We start from the raw sequence: 23,227 nt of genomic DNA on the forward strand, positions 1-23,227 counted from the left end.
CAAGAACAGTGACATCAAATTTTTGTTTTGGAATGATTAATTTCATGATAGTGGGTATGATGATCAAGGGGGAAAAAGAAAGGGAGAGATTGAGAGAGAGAAATAGAGACCAAAGGCAGAACCATTTTATTAAGTACATAATGAACTATGTAGCACCCTTTTATAGCAGAAAATTCCAGTTTTATATGGAAAATAATCTATTTCCTTCTCTGACAAAGTAAAAAAAAAAAACAACCTTAAGAGTATTGCTCCATAAATCTTGTTCTAGAGAATTGTTCCCTATTGTCATCCTTGTCTTTTTACAGAGCTCCTTGTATTAGCTGTATTAATTGATTTTATGTCTTAATTTCCAAAATAAAACTAGTTTTATTGTTTTTTCTAGATAAAACCAATGTATTACAATTGTAAAATACATATAGTTATGGCATTTTTTGTAGTTACTTTTTATAAAAGAAAAATATATACATAAGAAAGTACAATATATTAATTATTCTACTGCTCAATGATAAATATTGTTAACGTTGTGGTATATATATATACATTTCGATAGAATTCTTTTCTGTTCTCTCTCTTCCTATGTGCATCTTTTCCTCTATTTTGTGAACTTTCTGTTTTCCACTCAATGCATATATTATATATATATATATTTTATATTATCATATAAAATAATTAGATCTATATCATCATTTTTAATGACCATATGGTATTCCATTACCTGAACTCTAATATATTTAAGCAGCCCACTCTTGATGAATATTTATATACTCAAGTATTCTTGCTTTTACAAACCGTGTTGTGATGCATGCCCCTTACATTATTAATGTAGTAGTCCTGTTCTGCCTTGATATCTCTGTCGTTGATCCATTTCCATTTCACTCTTGTGCTTCTAATTAGTGATGTTCTATACTCACCCAATTGTCAATGATAGTAATAGTCAGAAAAAGAATACTAATATTGAGAATTTACTGTGTATCATTCACTGTACTGTTTTGATACAATCTGTATTTATTTTTTTAAAGATTTTATTTATTTATTTGATAGAGAGAGACACAGTGAGAGAGGGAACACAAGCAGGGGGAGTGGGAGAGGGAGAAGCAGGCTTCCTGTGGAGCAGGGAGCCCGATGTGGGCTCGATCCCAGGACCCTGGGATCATGACCCAAGCTGAAGGCAGATCCTTAACAACTGAGCCACCCAGGCATGCCAATACATTCTGTATTTTTTTAAAGTAAGGTAAATTTTTAGAGTAGTTTTATGCTCACAGCAAAATTGAGGGAAAGGAGCAGAGATTCTCTATAAACTCCCTGCCTCATGCTTGCATAGCCTGTGCTATTATCAACATTCCCCACCAGAGTATACATTTGTTATAATTGATGAACTTATAGTGACACATCATGATTTTCCAAAGACCATGGTTTACAGTTGGGTTCGCTCTTAGTGTACATTCTGTGGGTTTAGACAAGCATATTATGACATGTGTCCATCGTTATAGTATCATACAGAGTATTTTGTTTTTTTTAAAGATTTTTATTTATTTATTTGGGGCACCTGGGTGGCTCAGTTGTTAAGTGTCTGCCTTCAGCTCAGATCATGATCCCGGGGTCCTGGGATCGAGCCCTGCGTCAGGCTCTCTGCTCTGTGGGAAGCCTGTTTCTCCTTCTTCCACTCCCCCTGCTTGTGTTCCTTCTCTCTCTCTGTCAAATAAATAAATAAAAATCTAAAAAAAAAAAGACTTTTTATTTATTTATTTGAGATAGAGAGAGCACCAGTGGGGGTGGGGGGAGAGGGAAGGGGTAGAGGGAGAGGGAGAAACAGACTCCCCACGGAGCAGGGAGCCCAACACGGAGCTCCATCCCAGGACCCTGATATCGTGACCTGAGCCAAAGGCAGATGCTTAACCAACCAACTGAGCCACCCAGACACCCCCAGAGTATTTTCACTGTCTTAAAATCTTCTGTGTTCTGCATATTCATGCCTCCTCCCACCCTAGCCCCTGACAACCACTGATCTTTTTGCCATCTCCGTAGTTTTTCTTTTTCCAGAATGTCGTATAATTGGAAACATACCATATGCAGCCTTTACAGATTGGTTTCTTTCACTTAATATACATTTAAGGTTTCTCCTTGTCTTTTCATGGTCTGATAGCTCATTCCTTTTAGCCTTGAATAGTATTCCATTGTCTGATGTGCCACAGTTTATTTATCATTCACCTACTGAAGGGCATCTTACTTGCTTCCAAGTTTTGAACAATTATGAATAAAATTGCTATAAACATTTGTGTGCAGGATTTTTATCAACATAAGTTTTCAACTCCTTGGGTAAATACCAAGGAGTGCAATTGCTGCATCATATTGTAAGATTTTTTTTTTTTTTTTTTTAGATTTATAGGAAACTGCCAAACTGTCTTCCAAAGTGGCTGTACCATTTTGCATTCCTGCCAGCAACAAATGAGATTTTCTGTTGTTGTGTATCATCACCAGCATTTGGTGTTGCCAGTGTTCTGGATTTGGGCCATCCTAATATGTGTATAGTGGTATATTCATTACTTTAATTTGCATTTCCCCAGGGACATCTGATGTGAAGCATCATCTCGTATACTTATTTGCTGTCTGTGTATCTTCCTTGGTGTGGTGTCATTAAAAGTCTTTGGCCCATTTTTTAGTCAGATTGTTTTCACTTGTTGAGTTGTAAGAGTTTTTGTATATTTAGATAACAGTCCTTTTTGAGATGTGTCTTTGCAGATATTGTCTCCCTCTCTGCAGCTTGTCTTCTCATTCTCTTGAAAACATTTTATGATTTTATTCTCCCAAAAGTGCTATAGATTAAGTGGCATTACCAGCATTTTACAGGTAAGGAAACAGAGGCTTGGAGAGTTAAAACAAAACAAAACACTTACCTAAATTGACGTATTCGTAAGTGCTGAAGTAAAGATTTAAATTCTGATCCCTCTGAATGTAGGCACCATAGCCTTATTTACTAAGCCATATTATAATGAAGGTAAAGAAAGCACTTTTATCCTCTGATGTTCACATCTTTCAAAATAAACCTTGACACCTTCACGGAGAGTTTGGAAAGACTGGTTATATGTCACAATGACACTGTACATAGGGATTTGAGAAATGATTTGTTTGGCCTCCATTGTATTATTTATTATCATGTCCAGAAGTTCATCTGATCCTACTAATTAAAAACCTCAGAGAAGTCCTGAAGACAATTTATGCCCAAAAGAAAATAATCATTTTAGCCAGTTTTCCTCAATTTTCAGATGGATCCTACTATGTAACTCTATTTGGGCATTTTAATTAGTTTTCTGTGGCTGTTTTTCAGCTAACCAATAGGAATGAGCCCATTTAAAAAGCAGTGCTGTTCAATATGAGATGTTGTCTACACATCCTAGTATTTCATTATTGAATTACTTCTCAAGGTGTTGTTCCTAAATCAACAGTAACCGATGACCTATGACAAATGCAAATTCTTGGGCTTTATGTCTCACTTACTGACTCAGATACTATGGAGAGGAGCTCAGCCATCTGTTTTAACAAACCCTCTGGGAGATTCTGATATATGCCAACCTGTGAGAGCCGATTCATTATGGTTTATGTAGCCAACTGGGAACACCTGCCCTTCAAAGTTTCCAAATCATGCCAGTGCTTACATTTCTGGGGCCAGATCTAAATACTTTACCAGTAAATTGAGCAAATTGTGTTTATGAGGCCAAATTTGGCCTTCCCTTTCTCCCCCATCTTCAGGTAGAAGTGATATGGCCTTCTGTCTCAACAAAGATATGTTAGGATCTTTAAGTTTCCTAACAAAATGCTGACTTTGCAATGGGCATGTCTGGCTGCTGTAGCAGGAGGGCATCTCCCATAACCAGGAGATAAAGCCTGGTTTCCAGTCATTCCACAATGAGCTGACTCTTTAAACAACTGCTACTCAGGACCTGCCAAAAACCTTCCTATACCATTGATATTCAGGAGAAGTAGTGTAATGGACTAAATAATCATCCATATTTCACATTTTATTTTGTTTTTGTCTTTTTGCTCTATCAGTTCAAATCAACAAAAAGTTAAGTGCTTGGCATATAGTTTTTTTTTTTTTTTTTTTTCCTTAAGAAATTGAAGTGTAGACCTGTACTTTAAACTTAGGCTTCTTCTAGTGTTGATTTTTTAAAATTGTTCCATGTGAACATTTCCTTGTCTAAGAATCCAGACAATACATTTTCTTTAAATATTACTACCAGGAAGATTTTTGTACTGATTACCTTGGTATTATTCCTAATTGGTCATTAAAAACATTTTGGTTTGATTTATTAAAATGAGTAAGTTCAAGGCATAGTTATTTTTAACAATAAATATCTCACCAGATAATTCTGCTATACTGGTTAACTGATTCTCTTTCATCAGATAATATTGTCTATCTCTCTCTCTCTTTATTGTGTATATTTGTATTGGTTATTATGTAGCTCAGAGACATATTTAATATGCCATTGTAATAACGACCTTTAGCCTGTGTTTCTAGAATAATTGCAATCTCCCTTGTACTATATTACTTTTCCATTTTTATTTTAATGATCCTGATGTTAATTAATCTTCTATGGTTAGTAATTTCACAACTTTCCTGAAACTAGCATAATTATAAATGATGTTTTATTTTCTTCTAGTATACCTAAGTATCTGAGACACTGCCCTTCATATAAGTATGCCAAGATTAATAATTGATTTGATCTTAATTCTTATATCTCCATCAACTGCATGCTGTCCTGAAATATGCTCACCACTCAGCAAAAGGGGAGAACACACATATACCTATACACAATCTTCTTTTCTTAAGGTAGCAACAAGATGTGCCTTGGGAAAGAGTATAATGCAGGATTCCTCTTTCAGGAGCTCAGAAGAAAGAGAAAACTGGAAGGGTTAGAGTTTACTGGTGAAGGTCTTTGGAGGAGGAAAGACAAAGAGTGGGCATTGACTGGTCTTGTACTTGGCATTGAACTTTGGGTAAGAGCATGGATAAGCGCTGTACAAGAGAGGTCTATACATGGGACAAGGGATGTGTATACATGGAGAATGGGGAAATGGGCTTGTTTTAGAAAGTAACTGGAAGATGGGAGGTCAGCATAACCAGCGTGAGGAAGAGTCTGGAATCTAGGAGAAAAAATTCATAGCTGATAAAATAGGAAGCATAGACCCAAATAACTTTGTTAGTGGGTATGTGACATAATATAATTCGTAATTAAAATTTTAGCCTGACCAAATATTCCTAAATTAGGGGTTGGCAAACTATGGCCCGCATGCCAAATCCATCTCACAGCATGTTTCTGTATAGCCCTCAAGTGGGGACTTTTCAAAAATGTTTATTTTATTTTATTTATTTTTGGAGATCTAGGGGAGAATCAGAGGGAGAGGGAGAGAGAGAATCCCAGGCAGGCTCCATGCCCAGCAGGGAGCCCAATGGAGGGCTTGATCTCACAACCCTGAGATCATCATGACCTGATCCGAAATCAAGAGTCAGATGTATAACCTACTGAGCCATCCAAGCACCCCAAGGCTTTTATTTTAAATATTTTTAAAGAGTCATTAAAAATGTAGTATACTAATACCTAAAATATTTACTATCTGGCCACTTTGGAAAAAATTTTCTGGTGCCTGCAGGTGAAAGTGATAGTAAATGATGAGTAAAGATACTGGAATAAAGGATCTTCTTGAATATGTAGGGAAGGAAAGACAGTGGTTACAAATAGATTTCTCCATTTGAGCAGCTAAACACAGTTTATTTCTCACTCATACAAAAAACTGTTTATAAGTTTTTGTTGTTAGTGGTGGTGGTGGTGTGTAGCTTTCTCCTGTGTGGTGATTTTGGGACTCAGGCTCTTATCGTCTTGTGTCCCTGACATTCCATAGGATTCCATCATTATTGTATCCAAATAGTGAAAAGAGAAATCAAGAGTCATACCTGCTTCTTAAAAACCTTGGTTTTGAAGTGACTCCCATCCCTTCCATTTACTTTCTATTGACAGTAGCTCTTTATGTGGTCTCATCTAAAAATAGGAGATTTTGGAAGTTGAAATTCCTGGCTGAGTGGCCCCTTTCCAGTCGTAGATCTGTGGTATGGCCACTTGCTCTGTGTTAGCCATTTCTGCTAGGTGAGAGGTGGTTGTGGTAATGAACTCAGCTGCCAGCTATTTGTTTTCCATAACAGTGAAACCAGAAGCCGTATGGTGCTACATAGATAGAGCTTACATATATAGATGTATATGGTGCATATGTATACAGGTGGGTATCCTCACTTATACCTGTACGTTTCTTAGGTACACACACACACACACGCATGTGTGCATATGAGGAGGCAATGAATCAAGTGTGCTTGGAGACTAAAGACTGATCTTTCCTACTTGCTACTTTCTGGATTTCTCAACTTTCTCCTACAACTCCTGGCTCTTCTTTGTTCCAGTTATGATATTGAGCAAGGTGTTATTCTTTCTAATGTACTTTTATTTTCTTATCTGTCAAATGAGGATTATCTGACTCTTGGCTTTGTAGTGAGGATTAGTGCTGTGAAGTCTTTAGGTCATCTGACGTATACTGAATGCTCAATAAAAGATGTCTGCTACTGCTGTTGTTACCAATTAGTGTTGTTATTCTCTTGAAATATTCTAAGAAATGTTTATGGAGCTTAGCAACAGCTGACTATGGAGAGACGGAAGAGAGACATGAAACAAAATGACCTCAAACTTTTGTCTTATATAATGGGATAATGGATCCAGGGAAGATGCGAACAGCTGGTTTGCAGGGTAAGTTTAAAATATGTGTCCATCAGCAAGCAAAAGCAGTGATAAAAGTAATTCCTGCACCTATATGCTCCTCAGGAACTCAGGAATTTAATGGTTGCAAATCAAATATAAAGCATCGTAGAAAAACATTGCACAATGAGGAATAGTTATTCCTCCAGTGGTATATTAGAATGACTAAGCATCATCTCTTTTGCTGAGACTATTGCAGTGCATATTTTATACACACACATACACATGCACACACACACACACACATTTTCCACAAACAACTTTTATGGTAAACAAATTATTCTTTTCTGAGAGGTTGTTGAACAATGATAGAGTCCTCATGTCTGTATTGTTTCTGACTCATGTCCTAAACCAGGAGCCATGGTCATTACTGTGATTATCCTCTAGTCAAGTAACATGTCCTTGATGCTTATTTGCAAATATCCTCTCTCTGTGCTTTCTTGATAGTCTTGTTTAATGTGCACAGTTTTAGAAGCATGTTGATCCAACGAAAGCAGGCATTTGGCCTTCACTTCATATAAGTAAGCTAGACTATTCCTGGACCAACTGAAGGCTGTCAATTAGTTATCTTCCACATACAGTGTCTCTTCTGGTAATGTTCCTTACATGGATGTTGTCTTAGTCAAAAATAAAGATTCAGAAGTGGATTTCAAAGCAGATATGTACTGGTATTAGACAAAGGGGCTTCTTGGGCCTATTTTTAAAGCCAAGGAAGACTCTAAGTCTCTTTTTTGCTTATTTGGCAGCAAGATCTGATAGCCCTTAAACCCTTCCTGCTTACTTCCTGAGCAACTTTGCTTTATTCTGTATACCTTGTCATAAAGACTTCAGTTCATACTAGCATGATGCTTTGTTTTTGCCAGTTCTGATTGCTGGCATGGGCCAGGGCTCTAGAGACCATCATTTTGCAAGCTCCTTTACTGTGCTGTGGCTGCCTCTCCTGCAAGAAGTTTACTCTGGGTTGTTTTTCACTATGGGGTGTAGAGCTTATAGGCACAACTGAACCCTCAGTTAACACATGCCATGGAGGGGAGTATTCTTCTAGACTTGGAGGACAATTACAGCCACTGGCCTATCTCAGCTAGAGGTAAGGAAGGCATCCTACAAAAGCTGTACAAGTATATGGGAATCTATTTCCCATCATCCCCAAACAATGCTTTCACAATATAAACAATGATTTAAGTGCATCTGATCTCATTTCCTATAGCACTAACAACTTGCACTCTTACTGACCCACCTCCTCTGAAATAGTTGTGCCCTCTGGCTCCCAGCATGCATATGCATGACTTTTCTTTCTTTACCAAACATTCATAGACTACATACTACATGCTAATCTTTTGATGTAGTGGTGGACAAAAATACCAAGGAAAGTTGTTTTTTTGTTTTGTTTTGTTTTGTTTTGTTATTTTACTTGCTTTAGATTTGTTATAGCTTTCAAGCCCACAGAGTCCTATAATATTAGCCATGGCAATGAGAGGAGAAAGTGGTCCTTCCATATAATCATATCAACCTTGAGGTTGAATATGTTGCTGTTCAACCCACAGTCTTTGCTTCCCTCATGAGCCCTTACTCCATACCCCATACTTCACTCCTTTGCAATAACCGTGCGTATGTCCATCTCTTCTACCTCTTGTTGAAAGTCATTCTGAATCTTACTCAGTATTGGTGATAATTTTTCTACACCCAGACAATTAAAACTTTAATTTATACATAATGACTGCTCAATAACTATCTGTTAATGAATTAAGAATCCATTTTGTAGAAATCCTACTCCTGGCTTCTTTACACTAAAGAAATGAAGGCTTATGTTAACACAAAAATTTGCATGCATATCTTCATTATAGAGTTTTTCATAATTGTAAAAACTGAAAACAACCCAAATGTCTTTTAGTGGGCAAATATATAAATAAATTGTGGTACACCTACATAGTGAAATACTATTCAGCTGTAAGAAGGAACAAAATGTTGATAACAGCAACAATTTGGATGGATCTCAAGGCATTATGCTGAATGAAACAGGTCAGTCTCAAAAGGTTACACACTTTGTGATAACATATGACATTCTCGAAAGGACAAGACTATAGTGTTAGAAAATAGGTCACTTGTTGCCAGCAACTAGGGGAGAATTTGACTCTAATGCTCAAGCAAGGTTTTTTGCTTGATTCAACTGTTCTGATTGTGGTGATGATTACACAAATTTATATATGTTCCCAACTTCTTACAACTGGACACGAATATTTCAGTTTTACTGTATGTTAATCGAAAAATAAAATTTAAAAAATCATCTTTTGTGAACTCATAAACCATTATTTTTTTAAAGATTTTTATTTCAGAGAGAGAGGGAGAGAGAGAGAGAGAGAGAGAGAGCATGCTTGTGCACAAGTGGGGGGAGGGGCAGAGGGAGAAGTAGACTTCCTGCAGAGCAGGGAGCCCGACATGGGGCTGGATCCCAGGACTCTGGGATCATGATCTGTGCTGAAGATAGATGCTTAACCTACTGAGCCACCCAGGTGCCCCCATACACCATTATTAATACTTCTTGCCAACTTCCATTACATCTGAACTTGAGATCCATGTTCTTAAACTTGACTGGTCATCAGAAACATTGAGGCCTCTCTTTAATAGTACAGACCCCCAGAACTTTCTACTGAGGATATTGATTCAATAGATCTAGTCAAAATCTAAGAATCTGTGCAAGTGACTTTGGGGACTGAGAAAATTTGAGAAACTGTCCAGATCAGTGATTCCAGACTTAAGTGAGCACCAGAATCAACTGAGAAGATGTAGTAGGGTCTGGAATGAGATCCAGAAATTGGCATGATTAGCAAGGACCTCAGGAAAATCTAATTCAGGTGGTCTGTGGGACAGATTTTAAAAAATGCCACTGTAGCTCAGCACTATGAAGTGAATGCAAACTCAGATGGTTCTTTTGTGTCCACTCAGTAATTCTAAATGTCCTTGTGGTATTTCATACCACATCAGCCCCCTCAAATTCTCTACCTCACTGTCCTAGCAGTTAGTTGAACCTTGCCTTTGTCGCCTAGAAAAACAGCATTTTTAGATGTGCGCTCCTTCAGCTTCCTCTTCTTATACTTTAAAAATATAAAATTGCATCTAATTTCATTCTCTTTTTCAGTGCCAGACGAAAAGGTGTGTCTTATCTTCAAAGGTTACATAACTCTGCTTCTGTGCTCTTGATCTGAGTGCCTCCTGACCCTCTGTTCTCTCTCTCCTGCGTTTCCAGTTTTTCTTTCTGTACTGGTTCCTTCCACACAGCCTGTGAATGTGCTTGTCTCCTCCATTTTATACTAGACATTCTCCTTTGACTTAGAATATCCTTTTATTGCTATCCTTTCTGTTTTTCTTCACAGCCAGACTCCTCAAGTAGATAATTTCCCATTACAGGGACGCCTGGGTGGCTCAGTCAGTTAAGCGGCTGCCTTCGGCCCGGGTCATGATCCCAGGGTCCTGGGATCGAGTCCCACATCGGACTCCTTGCTCAGCAGGGGGCTTGCTTCTTGCTCTCTCTGTCAAATAGATAATCTTCCATTACAGTTTCTACTCAGTGCCTATCCTTCACTTGTCAATTCACAGTAATCAGGCCTTTACCTCCAACCTTGCCCTAAGATGTCACAGGTGAAAATCTGCCAGTAACCTCCTGGATACCTAAGCCTCTGGACTAATCCAGTCTTCATCTGATTTGATCTTGTCAAGCCCTCCTTTCTTATTACAAAGTTAGACCTTTTCTGTTCTCCTCCTAATTTTCTGACCATTTCATCTAAGGTTTCCTTCCCTGGCTCATAATTCTTTATGCTTCAATGTCTTCTTTATCCAGGAGGTTCTGTCACTGGCCCTCATTTCTTTTTGCTGATTTCCCCCCACTCTGGGAAATCTCTTCCATGTCCATGACTTTAGTCATCACCTCGAGGCTCATGATTCCTGTAACTGTACCTCTGGCTAAGATCATAGGCCTGTAATTAATAGGTGCTCAGTGTGTTTCTTGAGAGGATAAATGGGTGACTGCAAGGATGGATAACTGAATTAATATCTATGAACTAGAGAAACACCACAGTCAAAGGAAATAGTTCACTGATTTCTGATTGTGTGGGTTTGTTTATAAGCAGAGACAAACTCTTAAGTTGTTTATTTGCTTTCATTATTCCCTTTTTCATCACTTAGGGATGATTAGAATATGAAATTGTGTTTATCTTAGAAGTTCCATGATGGAACATGAAACCTTATTGACCACTGGACCACTTTGGGAAGACCAAGGATTCAGTGGACATCTTACTTCCTCTATTTCTTCCAGGGACCTGACATCTGTTGTGCACATTAATACCAAACAAAGTTCTGAATTATACTAAGGTAATGAATGGTAATACATGGGCACCACTTCTTTGAAGCATCTGTGACAGCTAAGATGTTTTGTGACACACCCATTTCTATTCATTCTCTTCCTCTCTCTCTTTCTATCTCTCTCTCTCTTGCTCCCTTTCATTCTTGTTTTCTCTCTCTCACTCATTCTTTCTTGCTCTCTCTTTCATTTAGTCACATACACTCACACAACTTAAGATGTTGGGATACTTTATTAAATTAACAGGCAATAAGAGGTATGTTTAAAATATGAGCTCCAGCTACAACAAAAGTATAGAAATTCTGGCACATAAATACACAACTAGTGACCAGACTTCTGACACCTATAAAAAAACCTCATGGCATCAAACATTAGCAAGATGACAGTTGTTAGTGTAGATTCGAACTCTGTACCTTGAGCTGCTAGTGGGGATCTTGATTGCTTCAAGTTTAAAAGTTGTAATTCACAGGCTCCAGAAAGCACGGAGTAAAGTGCCTAATATTGTAACTGATAATCAATAAATGTCAGTTCTGTTCTCCATTTCTTTTCACAAAGATGTGTTTTCTCTGCTTGAGACATCCTCTAGTAAGCCACATAGTTCATCTCCATTAATGAAGAGAAAAACAAACTCTGTGTATGAAATATATTTTCTGTTCACTTAAGTCACTCTTCTTTCCTCTTTCAGTTTGTGGTTTCCAATTTACCTGCCTTTACAGTCACCAAATGTTTCTAGACTCCGTACATAGAATCACTCCTGGTCTCTCACTGAACCAAGGCAAGCCATCTATTATCTCTGAATTCATGTTTTCCTCATTGAAGTGGGGATTTATAGCACTACCACATGGAACATTGGAAGGGTTAACTGAGATGGCGCTGATAGTGCACTTAATACAGTTTGGCAACTAGAGAACATTCCAAAAATGTTAGGTGCTACTGTTGTGTTATTTTAGATGTCGTATTTCTACTTATGGTTCAAGTCATTAGAGTTCTAGAATATTTTGAATCCTTGGGTTTTTGGATTCTGGAATGTTTTGAATCCCTTAGGTATGTCTCAGAGCTACATCAATCCTCGTGGAGGCCTTTTCTGACTATTCCTTCTAAGTGGACCCCAGTGCCTTCCCATCATAGCCACCCGCCTAACGTGGAAGCGAGAGGCACAGACACCTGGAATCAGAGGCCCAGAGGCACATTCTGGCTCCACCTGGTTTCAGCCAAATTCATTAACCTCCTGATGACTAAGGTTCCTAATCTGTTAAACAGGTAATAATAGTACTTGTCTCATAGAGTTGTTGTGAGGGTAAAATTAGTTCATGTGAGTAAAATGCTTCGTGCAGTTTCTGGCACAAAATATATGTTAAGTGTTTGTTGTTCTTTTTATGATTATAGTCATACCACTTACTGGATTCTGAAATTATCTTGCGCTTAATTATCATTTTATAGTCTATTTCACCCCCTCCGGAATCAAAAAGGATTCAATGGAAGAGGAAAGATCCATGCCTCGTGTTTCCTTGTTTACTGCTGTATCCCCAGAGGCTCGAACAGGGCTTGGCATGCATCATGTTTTTATTCAATGAATAGTGTATGCTATCAATCATCCAATTCCTAAGACCTGACATTGTGCGTAGTAAGTTCTAAAAAATATATTTGATGATGAAAACCCAAATATCACTCATGATTTTTTTTTAAACCAAGTCATGCAGGTATTGGTTAGTGAGAAAATTGAGAGCTGTAATTGCTATCTGAATTGTGTGAATTCTTCAAGAAGAATTCTGCTATCCCTCCATGCTTTAGTGAGTCAGTCAAGGTACCTCTGTCTCACTTGATTTAGTTTGGTGACTTCCCTTGGATGGGAGCTATGAAAATAAATTACAAGAAGACCTCCCTACCATGCACCCCAATTCAAAGAAAGTTCTTTACAGATTTATTTCTAGAAAGGAAAATAAATTGGCATTTATTTCAACTTGGGGATCTGGGCTGAATTTTTCTTGTCATTCAATGACATATGCTGTGCATGCAAATTTTAGAGAAAGAATATTGGGATTTTGGAACAATATGTAGTTGCTGTGCTGGGAGCAATAAAGTTAAATTGGTTTCAGAGCTGCTTTATTTTAGTGATTTCCCCAGCAAAACCTTTAAAACAGGGAGTTGCAGAACTTTTGAGATTGGACTTTATGAAATAATAGGGGGATAAAGGAAAGATATAAAATGTATGGGAGAGTATATTAGAGAGATAAAGGGCTAAGGGGAGCCTGAATCTGGTAGCCCTTTCTAGAAGTCTGTATGTGGAAATACTAGCATAAAAATGTATCTAGAGAAACTAAATACGTGATGACCGATATTTGCTAAAACTACTTCTTTGCAATGGCTTCCCATTCTAATTTTGGGCAAAATAAAATGTATATTACAAGTTTTCCAACTTTTGTTGTGTTAATCAAGGGTTCTCCAGAGAAACAGAACCAAGAGGATATAGGGGTCTATCTATAAAAGTCTGGTAAGCCCTGAATGTGAAGGGTGAGCCAGCAGACTGGAAACTCAGGGAAGGGACAGTGTTGCAGTTCAAGTCTTAAGGCTGTCTTCGGACAGAATTCCCTCTTTCTTGGGGAGATCATTCTTCTCCTCTGTTTAGGACTTCAAACAGTCAGATGAGGTCCACCCACATTATGAAGGGCAATCTGCATTACGTAAAGTCCACCTACTTAAATGTTAATCTCATTCAAATCACCCTCATAGAAACATCCAGAATAATGTTTGACCTCATATCTGGAAACTGTGGCCCAGACAAGTTGATACAGAAAATTAGGCATCACACTGAGCATGATCTGGCCCCTGTCTTAACTATCAACTTCATCTTGGACCACTTGTCTTCCTCAAACAAACAGGCCTTCTTTCAGTTCCTTGCAAAAAACACAAATTCCTTCTTTCTACTTCAAGGTCTTCACAGGTGCTGTTCCCTCTGCTTGGAATGCCCTTCTACTCATTCAAGGCCTGAAAAATCCTCTGCCATCCTTCAGCCTCAGCTTAAATGCCCTTTTTGTTACTGGGGATGTTTCTGAGCTCCGGTCTCAATCAGACTTCCTTATTAGCGTCTCTTCATCAAGCCATAGTTTATTTCATTATACTCATCAGAGTTATAAGGCTTGACATAGTAGTAATTTTAAATTTGTTTTCTATATCTGTCAGTTTCATGTCTGTTTTCCCTTTCAATTTGGATACTCTGTGAGTTCAGGGACCTGACTCATTGTGTTAACTCCACATCGGTACACATGGTACCCACCCAATGAATATAAAATAAATAAGTAAACAGATGGAGCTTCAGGTAATTGAAAAAAAAAATGTTTTCCATATTAAGCTTAGAAATCCAAAGAATCCTTTGAATCAGGAACAATTTGAAACACTTCCTTATACCTTTTGCTATCAAAGGCAAACATTTCTTGAGTTGAAGGAGGTCTTAAAGCTTGATAGGCACTTACTTAAAAGAGCATGTTCTTAGACACTATGCCTATGTGACTCAGTAGGTTAGGAAGTGGGACTAGAATATTTTGTCTTGTAAAGAGTGCCCCAGTGACTCTCATGCTTCTAGTTAATATACCAGCAGCTGGGAACTACCTATATTAGACCAAACTTTAACCTAAGTAGGGCTCCCACCTCTGATGATGGGAGCCCATTGTGTGCTATGCTGTTTATGACATATTGACACACACAGATTAGACCCAATTCTAGACTAAGTGGAAGCAAAAATAATATTACTTCAAATAGTTAAAGACATCTTTCATCTCTACTATTGCTTCATGTTCAAAAAAATTACAGTCATGTCAGTGATAATTACTTTTTCCTAGACTCTTAGCCTTTTCTGATGCCTTTAATTCTTTAGTAATTACTAAACTAAAGTTTAGTAATTTAGTAAAATTTAGTAAAAAAAAAAAACCTCAAAACAAAGCTGTGTTTATTAGAGATTCATCCAACACTCTTTCTCCTGACATATTTGTAGTACAGAAGATGATTAATTCTTCAAGATAATGCAGTTCTATTCATATAGACCCCTGTTCACTTGTTTCTTTGAAGCTCTTCTATTTTACCTGTTCCTGACCATGTTATGTTTTGAAATATCAGTCAAGTTTTATATTTTGAGAGATCCTTTTTCTAATTGAGGTGATATCTCAAAGAAGAAATACTTTCTACCTCAAGGTTTCTCTCCAGTCTAGCCAGAAATAATCTTAACTTTCTTATGTTATTAGATCTCAACTGACCAGTTATGGGAGTGTATAGTTACTTAAACACAAAAAATTGAACGCCCAGCCAACTCAAGTAAGGAAAAAAAAAATGACAGGATCTTGAGAGGAGATCCATTTCTCCATCTGGACCATGATAAAAGGCTGAGTGAAAACATGGGGGACATCAGAGATTAAGTGGCATCCAGTTGAGTGTTGTGGTTAGCAAGTAAGGTAAGATTTGAAAAATAGATTGGCATGAGATTGTGAAGGCTAAGCATTTAGATTTATTTTGAAAGTAGTAGAGATCCAGAGTCTGATGATGAGTTTTTATCAGAAGACCTGTAGAATCAGCTTTTAAAAAATATTAATGCAGCTGAAGAATAAAGAGTGAAAGAGAAGAAGAGATGTAGGATAAGTATACCACTCAAGGGGAGGTAAGAAGGGTCAAGCTTTCTATACAACAACACAGATGAATCTTCCCGCCATGATATTGAACAAAATAAGCCAAATACAAAAGGGTGATATTCTACAACTCCATTTATATGAAACTGAAAAGTAGGCAAAACTAATTCACAGTGATAGAATTCAGTGGTTACTTTTGGAGGGAGGTAGTCACTGGGAGGCTCTGAGGGTGCTGATAACCTATATCCTGGTCCAGGGTATACAAACTCATCTAGCTCTACAATTTATTTATGTATACTTTACAGTATGTAGTAATTCAAGAAGTTTGTTCCCCAGAATGGGGATGAGGTGAGAATGAAGGCAATGAAATTGGAAAGCCAGAAGAAATCCTTTCCCCAATGCATCTTTTAGGAGAAAAAAATAAAAAAAGTCTAATGGAATGTATAGACATAGTATGAAAAGATGCTCAGCATCACAGCATCACTCATCATCAGGGAAATGCAAATCAAAACCACAATGAGATATCACCTCATACCTGCCAGAAGGGCTAAAGTCAAAAACTCAAGAAACAAGTGTTGGAGAGGATGTGGAGAAAAAGGAATGTTTGTGCACTGTTGGTGGGAAGGCAAACTGGTGCAGCCACTCTGGAAGAGAGTATGGAGGTTGCTCAAAAAATTAGAAATAGAACTACCCTGTGATCCAATAATCACACTATTGGGTATTTATCTGAAAAAATACAAAAACACTAGTTCAAAGGGTTACATGCACCCCTGTGTTTACTGCAGCATTATTTACAATAGCCAAGTTACGGAAAGCAGCCCAAATGTCTACCAATAGATGAAAAGATAAAGAAGATGTGGTATATATAATGGATTATTCTTCAGCTATCAAAAAGAATGAAATCTTGCCATTTGCAACAGCATGGATGGATCTAGAGAGTATAATGCTAAGTGAAATAAGTCAGAGAAAGACAAATACCGTATGATTTCACTCATATGTGGAATTTAAGAAGCAAAACAAATGAACAAAGGAAAAAAAAAAAGGGACAAACCAAAAAACAGACTCTTAACTATAGAGAACAAACCAGTGATCACCAAAGGGATGGTGGTGGGGGTGGGGATGGGTGAAAAAAGTAATGGGGATTGAGAGTACACTCATCTTGAGCACTGAGTAATATATGCAACTGCTGAATTACTACATCATACACTTGAAACTAATATCACACTGTTAATTATACTGGAACTAAAATTTTTAAAAAAGGAACGCTAAGGGACAATATTATATTGAATTCTCAATATTTTAGATAAACATACTAGAGATGTGTTTTAAAAAAACCACATGATATAGCAATTTCTGTTCTTAAAGTGGACCATGCCTGCAAAACTCACTGTGGTAAATAGTTTCCAAAGGTGACTGCTATCAATCCCTCCCATCCTGTAAGTACATAGGGTCCGTGTGCCTCCCCTTGAATCTGGGCTGCCTTTGCGATTCACTTTAATCCATAAAACATGGAGGAAATGACACTGTGACAATTCCATGCCTGGCCATTAAGAGCCCTGGAAACATCTGCTTTCTCTCTTGGGAATCTGTCCACCATGTTTTAAAGAACCTTGGGTTGGGCTGCCAAATGCTGAGCCTTCAAGTGAACAGAGAAAACTAAATGACCAGATGTTAGGTTTATGGATCTTCCAGTTCAGCTGCGAATAGAAAGAAACCAAAGGAGTATCATATGATGCCACATGAAGCAGAAGAACCACTCAGCCAACCCTGCCCTGAATTCTTGGCTTTTGAGAAGAACTGCATGGTTATTGTTTTGAGCTCCTAAGCTTCGGAGTAGTGTATTATAAAATAATAGATAATTGTAAGTTTTCTTCTAGATCGGTGGCTCTCAGTGGAGAGTGGGGGGATTTTTCCCCCTAGGGGACATTTGTCAATGTTTGGAGATATTTTTAATTGTCATGAATGGAGAAGCTGCTACTGACATCTAGTGGGAAGAGGCCAAGGACATGGCTGAACACCCTACACTGCACAGAACAGCCCTTGCAACAAAGAATTATCTGTCACATAATGTTTATAATGCCAAAATTGAGAAACCTGATATAAGACAATGATTTGTAACTTAGGTGGTACCCAGAAATTTGTCTCCAAAGCCATATTTCCTAAACTTTGCTGATAACATTAATTACCTAGGATTCATGTAAATACATAAAAATCTTAAAATCATTCTAGACCCTCAAAGTCAGAATCTCCAGGGAAGGAGCTTAGAAGTTGTATTTTCACTTTCAAAGAAGTTTGCAAAACACTGACCTAGCCCAGCATTTCTCAGATTTTAATGTGCATAGAAATAACCTGGCCATCTTTTTAATTCTAAAATCTGATTTACTTGGATTGGGGTGAAGCCCCAAATAGCTAAAGCAATCTTGGGAAAGAACAAAGCTGATGGTATTGCAATCCCAAATTTCTGATTTCTGACAAGCTCCCAGGTGATGCCTAAGCATTGCTTCTTGGACCACACTTTGAATAGCAAGACTCTAAAGCAGTAGTTCTCAAACTTTTGCATGCATCAGAATCACCTAGAAGGCACATGCCCAGGTTTGATTCTGCTGGTCTGGGGTGGGGCCTGAGATTTTGTATGTCCCACAAGTTCCTAGGTGACGCTAATGCTACTAGTCTGAATCACACTTGAGAACCAATACCATAGATTATTATTTTGCACATCTAAGTGTACATAAAATTTACCTCGGGCGACTGCAAAAATTGAAGATTCTCAGAACCTCTCTCCACTCCCCACTGCATTTCTGCCTTCAGCATGGGCTGGGAACCAAATAATTTGCATTTTAATAAGTCATTTCACCTGGGATGATTCTAATATTTGTGGTATGGGACCATGGTGTATGAAACACTGTCCTAGGGGAACATATTAGAATATCTAGTGTTTATGGGAGGAGCATGGGCAAATCATGGAAAAACACATTTAATTTTTTTTCTTATTTTATCATTTAATTGGAAAGGAAGAAAATAGGAAAGCTCTTGATAAAGTTAATGTGATTTGATTAATCAAGAGAAGTGCCTTCAACTCAGGTAAATATTACAGTAACTCTAAAGTATAGGTTCTTGAACACACTTTCTTCCTTGGTCCTTGTATCTTTTACACTAGAACCTGCTTATGTGGGTCTGTGTAGTTCAGAACCCTTACTAGACATGACAACAATAAGTCTCAGATTCCTTAAGGAGGAACTAAATCTTTTTTTATTGTTATGTTAATCACCACACATTACATCATTAGTTTTGGATGTAGTGTTCCATGATTCATTGTTTGTGCATAACACCCAGTGCTCCACGCAGAACGTGCCCTTTTTAATACCCATCACCAGGCGAACCCATCCCCCCACCTGCCTCCCCTCTAGAACCCTCAGTTTGTTTTTCAGAGTCCATCATCTCTCATGGTTCATCTCCCCCTCCGATTTCCCCCCCTTCATTCTTCCCTTCCTGCTATCTTCTTCTTTTTTTTCTTAACATATATTGCATTATTTGTTTCAGAGATACAGATCTGTGATTCAACAGTCTTGCACAATTCACAGTACTCGCCATAGCACATACCCTCCCCAATGTCTATCACCCAGCCACCCCATCCCTCCCACTCCCCCACCACTCCAGCAACCCTCAGTTTATTTCCTGAGATTAAGAATTCCTCATATCAGTGAGGTCATATGATACATGTCTTTCTCTGATTGACTTATTTCACTCAGCATAGCACCCTCCAGTTCCATCCACATCGTTGCAAATGGCAAGATCTCATTCCTTTTGATGGCTGCATAATATTCCAGTGTTTATATATACCACATCTTTATCCATTCATCTGTCGATGGACATCTTGGCTCTTTCCAAAGTTGGGCTATTGTGGACATTGCTGCTATAAACATTGGGGTGCACGTACCCCTGCGGATCCCTACATTTGTATCTTTGGGGTAAATACCCAGTAGTGCAATTGCTGGATCGGATGGTAGCTCTGTTTTCAACTGTTTGAGGAACCTCCATACTGTTTTCCAGAGTGGTTTCACCAGCTTGCATTCCCACCAACAGAAAACACATTTAATTTTATAATTGGTTTGATTTGCTTCTGATTCTCATTTTTAATTTATTGTGAAATATCAAATAGCATTGAAAGAGTAGAGAAAATTTTTCTGCTTATCAAGGCAGCCATGGGTTATATACTAGAACCAGAAGTATGGTTTTAGAAAGGGTGTTTTCTTCCTGGATAGTCACTCAATTCTTTGTGAGTGCCTGTACTTACCTTCTCTGTAGGAGCTACAAGTTGTATGCTCCTGCCAACTTAGAAGACATTACTAGTAATGGCCACAGTTTAACTTTCTTGGATTTTTGCCATATACTAGACATTATGTAAATACTTCACAAAAGCTGTCTAATGTAATACACTAGATAATCTCTTCATAAATAGGTACTATTATCCCTAATGCATAGGTAGGGAAATTGAGGCATACCAAGATTAAGATACTTGCCCAAGATCACATAACTAATTAACATCAAAGCCAGAGTTTTTACATGGTCTCCTAGGATAACTGATAGATGAATAAGAGGCAGGATATGGGCATCTGTATTTAAATACAATTTTTTAAAAAGAACAGTTCTTACAGAAAGCCATAGTTAAAATGCAATGACCTCTCTGTATAATGGGTAAAGGAATTTTAGGACAAGATTTAATATATTGCCTTAACGGGATGTGGCGACGGCTGAAGTTTGTACAATTTTCTTTTTTCTTTTTTCTTTTTTAAAGATTTTAGTTATTTATTTTGAGAGAGAGAATGAGATAGAGAGAGCATGAGAGGGGATAGGGTCAGAGGGAGAAGCAGACTCCCTGCTGAGCAGGGAGCCCGATGCGGGACTCGATCCCAGGAGCCTGGGATCATGACCTGAGCCGAAGGCAGTCGCTTAACCAACTGAGCCACCCAGGCGCCCGTTTGTACAATTTTCTACTAATAATTACACTACAAGGTTTTTTGTTGTTGTTGTTGTTTTTTTTTAAACCCTATTGGAACTTTACTGTATTCTTCTCAACTTTCTACTAGGATCTGGCACTTTTGGAGCTCTATGTTCCCTAGTAGTGTTTTTTTAGCCTGTTGGCATGGTTAATTAAGAAAGTCTATTGTCATTTTGTCTCAAATCAAATCTAACTGTCAGGGTTGTCTTGTTCTCTCTTCTATGATATATGTGGGAGATAAGTGTTTTCCCCATCATGTTATCTTCTTGCATTAAATACCTGCATTCAGGTAAAGTTTCAAGTAGCCTTTTGCTATTGCCATTACTCAGTTTTCTACTCCTAAGTCAAATATACATTTTCCCCCCGCCTACTGTATCCCAGCCTTCTTTATTTAAGAACAAAGTGATGAGTGATGTGGGGATTAAAAACAAGAACATCCTTGAACTTCAACTTCCCTCCAACCAGTTCCCCCAAACTCCTTGCCCCCATACCCTTCGTGTTCCCAAATCCTTTCTTAGGGAATGAAGAACTTAATCCCAAAGCCTTGGTATAAACCCCAAGTTCTCTTTCCTTAGCTCTCCCCTTTTTTTTCTGCAACCTCCCACCCCTACTCCCTTTCCTGGAAGGGCCAGATCCTGGGTTTGAATGCATGGGAGAGCCGAGAGTGGTGATAGACACCGAGGGAAAGGCTTCACCCTCTGGGAAAGGAACTGAGGGGTACAGCCTAGTGAAGTGAGGGCCTCCATAGCCTGGACTACCAACAGGGGTCCTGGTGCCAGAAGAAAGTATACTGGTGCCCCTGAGAAAGGGGACCCAGCAGCTTCAAAATCTCTCCTTGTGAATACTCACAGCATGCTTGATCCTTTGCCCTTCTGGTAACGATCGCAGAACCACCCTGGGACCACATCCCTCTGACACCCGAGCTGCGGGGCCATTTGGCTGATTGGCTGTCGGGTGGGTTTCGGGCACTGCAGGCATATGTTCTGCGGGTTGCCTCTCACTTGGTTCTCCAGACTTGTTCACTTTCTCTTTCGGGCCTGCTGTGAGGGTCTCTGTTTTGCATATCCCCTGTAGATTTTCATCCTTGTCAGCTTCCTCCACCCACTTCTACAGCAGGGGCCCCAGCTCACACATGTTCTTGAAACTGAGCGGCAGAGCCTCCAAAAGGCAGATGTTCATTTGGCTGAACACCTTCCAAAAGAGAACCCTCAGTGTGAGCCCCACATTGGCCTGAGTATATTCCAGGGTGATCCTCTTCTGCTTCAGGAGCTTGGCAAGTTGTTCAGGTCTTTCTGCATAACTTTGATGTTCTGGGACTTCCCATGGATTTGCTCCCAACTTCTCCTTGACAGGTTCACAGCCTCTGGTGGGGCAGCACAGGGCTGGGGGGAGGACCCCTTGGAGTTGTTCTCTATCTCTGTTCCCAGCTTGCCTTCTGGCTGAGAGGTCTCAAGGCTGCCTCGGGGCACCAGTCCCATTCTAACCTGAGGTCCACAGTATGAAATCCTCCCCCCACCAGCCAGAACTCATATGGGGGGGGCATGGGGGAATCCCCCACACTTCAGCACCTGCCCCAACCCCCAGCCTGATTCCTGACCTTCCAGGAGGGCCTTGGAAACGCAGCAAGGCTCCAGCCCTGTGGGCTCATCGCCTTCACCCCCAGTGGGGGCGAGAAGGCCAAGTCTGAAGCCAGGTCTCCCACCAGGGGGAACCAACTCCCCAAGTTGGGGGCCTGGAAAAGTATACAAAATATTTTTAAAACAACAGCAAGCATTCAGTTTCTTTTGCTACTTTAAAAAGTATCACTCCTGATTCTCAACTTTGTCAAAGATATACTATCTTAAATACATCCCAGACCTTCTGAGTCCAAAATCTCCAGTTTAAGAGACTGCTTTTTTTTTTTAACATTTTTGACAGTGTGAACTTCTGTATTTACCTCCATTTTCATAATCTAGACGTTGAGCTACATACAGTAGTTTAGAAGGCCACAGGTATTTTAGAAACTAATTCTTATCATAAGGTGGTTTTGTTGTTGTGTTTTTTTTGAGTCCAGACTATTTTTTAAATTATGAAACTTCTGAGTATCTTAGGCATCATATGGTATACAAACATATTTTGTACTGAGATGCACAGAAAATAGATACTCCTGTGTTCATAGCCACACCCCACCATCCTTTCCCACCCCTGGTAAATTTAGATATTTGAAATTAGATTGATTCCAGGCAAAGCACTAAAGACTTGCTGGGAAAAATGAAATTAAACTGTTAAAAGAACAGAAATAGACAGTTGTAAGGGGACAGGCCTTTTAATGTGTGGAGAAAGCTGGGATATAATACTTGAAGAAATATTGTGATTATGATCAAAGAATATGTCAAACTATTTTGGGTCATAGGGAACCACTATTCTGCAGACTTCTACCAACACAGATTAGTTTGTCTGTTTTTGAACTTAATATAAATGGAAT

At 38.7% G+C, this 23,227-nt stretch overlaps 1 protein-coding gene and 1 pseudogene across 9 annotated transcripts in view; one reads left to right on the plus strand and one right to left on the minus strand.

The window, feature by feature from the left end:
- GRM7 (glutamate metabotropic receptor 7) overlaps window positions 1–23,227 on the plus strand; it is a 914,710-nt gene that overhangs the window by 326,699 nt on the left and 564,784 nt on the right. The gene's annotated exons all lie outside the window — the stretch shown is intronic.
- The window catches only part of LOC141374232 (POU domain, class 5, transcription factor 1-like), a 35,414-nt pseudogene continuing 33,337 nt past the window's right edge, over window positions 21,151–23,227 (minus strand).

This window comes from Callorhinus ursinus, unplaced genomic scaffold (assembly GCF_003265705.2).
Source record: "Callorhinus ursinus isolate GAN/ISIS: 27379988/994484 unplaced genomic scaffold, GSC_fseal_2.0 scaffold15, whole genome shotgun sequence".
NCBI lineage: Eukaryota > Metazoa > Chordata > Mammalia > Carnivora > Otariidae > Callorhinus > Callorhinus ursinus.